Here is a 4,184-nt window from a genome sequence, read left to right on the forward strand (position 1 = left end):
ATAAGTAGCATATATTTAGTTTTTTTTTTCAATCTGCTAATATTGTCATTTAACTGGAGAATTTGGGCCTTTCATATTCAATGTAAGTTTTAATATATTTAGACTTACATCTGCCTCTTTTGGTATTTGTTAATATACATATTCTAGCCTGCTTTTCTCTTGTTTTTTAACTTTTATGGCTGATTATTTTAATCATCTCATTCTCCTTTTCTTGTGCAGAATTTATGTATTTTATTCATTTTGTTTTAGTGATGATTCTTGAAATTGCAATACACATAATTAAATTATCAAATGTGCATATGCTTTGACCAGGAAATGTTATTATCAAGAATTTATTTTCAGGATTAAGAACAGAGGTACAATAAAATCTTCATCACGATACTCTTCAATATGCTAAAAAATTGAAAAAAATTAAATATTCAACTTCAGGTTGTTGGTTGTAAATAAAACTATGCAATAATGTAATCTGCAGTCATTTAAAGTAATACTTCAAGAGAAAAATTAAATGACATAACTACTTTCACAATACAGCATTAAGCAAAAAAGAAAAGGAAAAATCCAATAAAATATCATTGCATGTGTATGAACATGCACATATATATATGTGAATATACTTGAGTATATACTTATTTGTCACAAAAAGATCATATAAAAATATTGCTAATAGTAATTATAGCATGGTGGTGAGATTATAAGCAAAAGCAAATTTATTTAGTTTATCAATATTTCATATATTTCAAATGAAATTTTTGTATCAGCAGAAACATAGAACAATATTATGAGGAAATTCAGAACACAGTGTTTACAGTAAGAATTTAAATGAAAAAATTAATTCTAGTATCTCTGCTATGATTATAGCAAACTAGAAATTGCATATACATATGAAAATATCTTCTAAAGAATGCAGAAGAATTAAAACAGTTAATTTGATATAGTTTTCAATTGTGTAACCATTTTTTTCCAAAAACAATTGTTTTTTCTTTAAAAGATGAAAGCACAAACTTCACTGAGAGAGACTCTGATGACAGGTCAAGCAATAGAAGAGGAAATTATATAGATCCAGTATAATTTGTGTTCAAATATAGTTTCTCACTGCACATATCCAGTTGTGTCTGTCAGATACAAACTGTTATTGCTATCATTAGGCAACAAGTAAATCCCTGATAAATGAGCATGCCAGAGGGTGCCCCTTCAGTCATCTTTGGCACAGCCCTGCCATTAATCTAAGGAAAACTTTTTCTGTGACCTTGAGCTACAGGCTTCGACATTGCACTAAGACCAAGGATTTGAGGGTTTCCTCACTGACTTTGACTTCAGGCTGACACACCGTTGCAAATTATTTCACCTGCCACCATGTAAGTTCCTTTTCTGTTACAAGTACACTCTCCTATACACACAAATGTAAACACACCCAAATTATTCTCAGAAGTAAAAAAATATATGGAAAGAAAATAGAAAGAAAAAATTCTTTGGGAATAGATGTCACATGAAACAACCTTTTTCAGTTACTTTTGTGCTTTTGCTCATTGGTATGAGAGATGGTGGTGTGGAGGTAGACTACTTCTAACATTCTGATTCGAGATCTGCTTGTTAAAATAATAATAATCATAAAGAGCTTACTCATGGATTTCTTGTTTATCCTCAGAATTACCAGTTCATTATTTAAAAGAAGTACATCCTGATTTTTTAGTAGAAATTGACAGAGAAAAAACGTTGTCCATCAGTGGACATTATTATCTATACATTACTTATCTGATTAAAAAAAAAATTAAGCTGGGAGGATGAGGTCCGTGCAGCCCTGACCTCGGCAACTCCTCTTTCCCATGTTCCTCTCTCTTCCCCATCAGGGAATCACCACCTATTTCTATGGGAATTGTACCATGGAAGATGGCAAACTGGCCCAAGACTTTCGGCACTCACAGAACCTCAGTGCCTACAACACCCGGCTCTTCAAAGAGGTCGACAGAGAAGTGAAGCCCCACTACGAGGTGCGGCTGGCTTCCGTGCTCGGCTTCCCTGGACTCCGACGTGACTTCCAAGCTGAAGAGCTACGAATTCCGGAAAGTCCTTTCCAAGTGACCCGGGGGAACTACGTGCCCATCCTCCAGAAGGTGGTGGAGCAGCTGGAGAAAGCCAAGGAGTATGCAGCCACCAGCCACCAGGAGTAGATGCTGGCCCAGTACATAGAGAGCTTCACCCAGGACTCCACAGAGGCCCACAAGAGGGGCTCCCGCTTCTGGATCCACGACGAAGGCCACATCGTGGAGAGTTATATCGGGTTCATCTAGAGCTACCATGACTCCTTTCGTTCCCGAGGAGAATTTGAAGGCTTCGTAGCTGTGGTGAATAAGGCCATGAGTGCCAAGTCTGAGCGGCTGGTGGCGAGGGCAGAGCAGCTGCTGAAGGAGTTGCCCTGGCCCCCAGCCTTGGAGAAAGACAAGTTCCTCACCCCCGACTTCACCTCCCTGGATGTTCTCACCTTCGCTGGCTCTGGCATCCCTGCCGGCATCAACATCTCCAACTACAATGACCTGAGACAGAAGGCAGGCTTTAAGAACGTGTCACTGGGGAAAGTGCTGGCTGTGGCCCGCGCCATGCAGTGGGAGCAGCTCACCGTTCTGGAGGAGAATGACAAGGACCTGTACATCCTCTGGAAGGGGCCCTCCTTCGATGTGCAGTTGGACCTGCATGAGCTGCTGGGCTATGGCAGCGGCAAGCTCTTCGTGCAGGATGAAAAAGGAGCATTCAACTTTGACCAGGAGACAGTGATCAACCCAGAGATGGGAGAGCAGATTCAGAGCTGGTTTGGAGCGTGAAGACCTGGGATTGCAAGTTCAGCACCATCGCCTCCAGCTACAAAGAGTGCCGGGCTGAGAGCATGGGCCTCTACCTCTGTCTCCACCCGCAAGTGCTGGAGACCTCTGGCTTTGAGGGGGTTCACGCGGAGGAGGTGATGTGCCTGTACTTGCTCAACATGGCTCAGGCTGGGCTGCTCGCTCTGGAGTTCTACACACATGAGGCCTCCAACTGGCGGCAGGCCCATATGCAGGCCCGGATTGTGATCCTGAGAGTCTTACTAGAGGCTGGCGAGGGACTTGGTACCATCACTCCCACCGCAGGCTCCGACGGGTGCCCGGATGCCCGGGTCCGTCTCGACCACAGCAAAATCCAGCCTGTGGGCCAGCCTGCCCTAGAGCGCTTCCTGGGGAGACTTCAGGTGCTGAAGTCCACAGGGAATGCAGCTGGAGGATGCGCCCTGTACGAGGGGTATGCGACTGTCACTGATGTGCCCGCCCGAGGGCTTCCTCACCCTCAGGGACATGGTGTTGCTGCATAAGGAATCTCGGAAGCTCATCGTTCAGCCCAACATTCGCCTTGAAGGCTCAGATGTGCAGCCTCTGGAATAGGAGGCCTCAGCTGCTGACCTCATCCGATCCTTCTCTGAGAGTTTCCCAGAGGATGGACTTGAGTTGGAGGACATCCTCACACAGCTGGCAACAGTCGACGCCCGATTCTGAAAGGGCCCCAGTGAGGCGCCATCTGGCCAGGCTTGTGGAAGATGTGTGTGGCCTCTCCCCGAACTCCATCAAACCAAGGCTGCAAGTGGCCCTCCATTCGTGTGTGTATTTAGGGGCTAGGAGAGGGGGAGGGGCAGGAGCTTGGACCTTGGTACTACCTCAGCTGAGGGTGGTGACATTAACCCCTTCCATTTGTCAGCACCTTCCAGCTTGCCAAGTGCTTCCCCTCTGTGATCTCATTTCATATGCACTGCCATATGTGGAGTGAGCAAGACAGGGCTCACTAGCCTGCCTACCAGATGAAGAAATGGCAGTTCTGAAAAGTCACCGGTCTAGATCCTGCAGATGGCATGTGACAGCTAGGGTTCAAAACATTCTCCCCAAATCCAATGCTCCTCACATATTACTTTTATAACTAGACAAATAAATATTAGAGACAACCACCAAAAAAAATTAAAAATAAATAAAAAAACAAAATACCTTCCTTGGTGAAAAGGCTCCAAGGAGATCCCAGTGATTTCCCATGTCCTAGTGTTCACTGATTTTTGTAATTCCCTCCCTGTGATGATTAATACATCTAGGCTATAGTGCCCCACTACTTAACCAAACATCAATCTAGATATTGCTATAAAGGTATTTTGTAGATGTGGTTAACGTTTATAATTA

General features: G+C 43.6%; 1 pseudogene; it reads left to right on the forward strand.

Moving 5' to 3' along the window:
- The first annotated feature begins 1,817 nt into the window (after window positions 1-1,817).
- On the forward strand, window positions 1,818-3,638 carry LOC116270091 (annotated as a pseudogene).
- The last annotated feature ends 546 nt before the right edge of the window (window positions 3,639-4,184 follow it).

The sequence above is a fragment of the Papio anubis genome, chromosome 13 (genome assembly GCF_008728515.1).
Source record: "Papio anubis isolate 15944 chromosome 13, Panubis1.0, whole genome shotgun sequence".
NCBI classification, from domain to species: domain Eukaryota; kingdom Metazoa; phylum Chordata; class Mammalia; order Primates; family Cercopithecidae; genus Papio; species Papio anubis.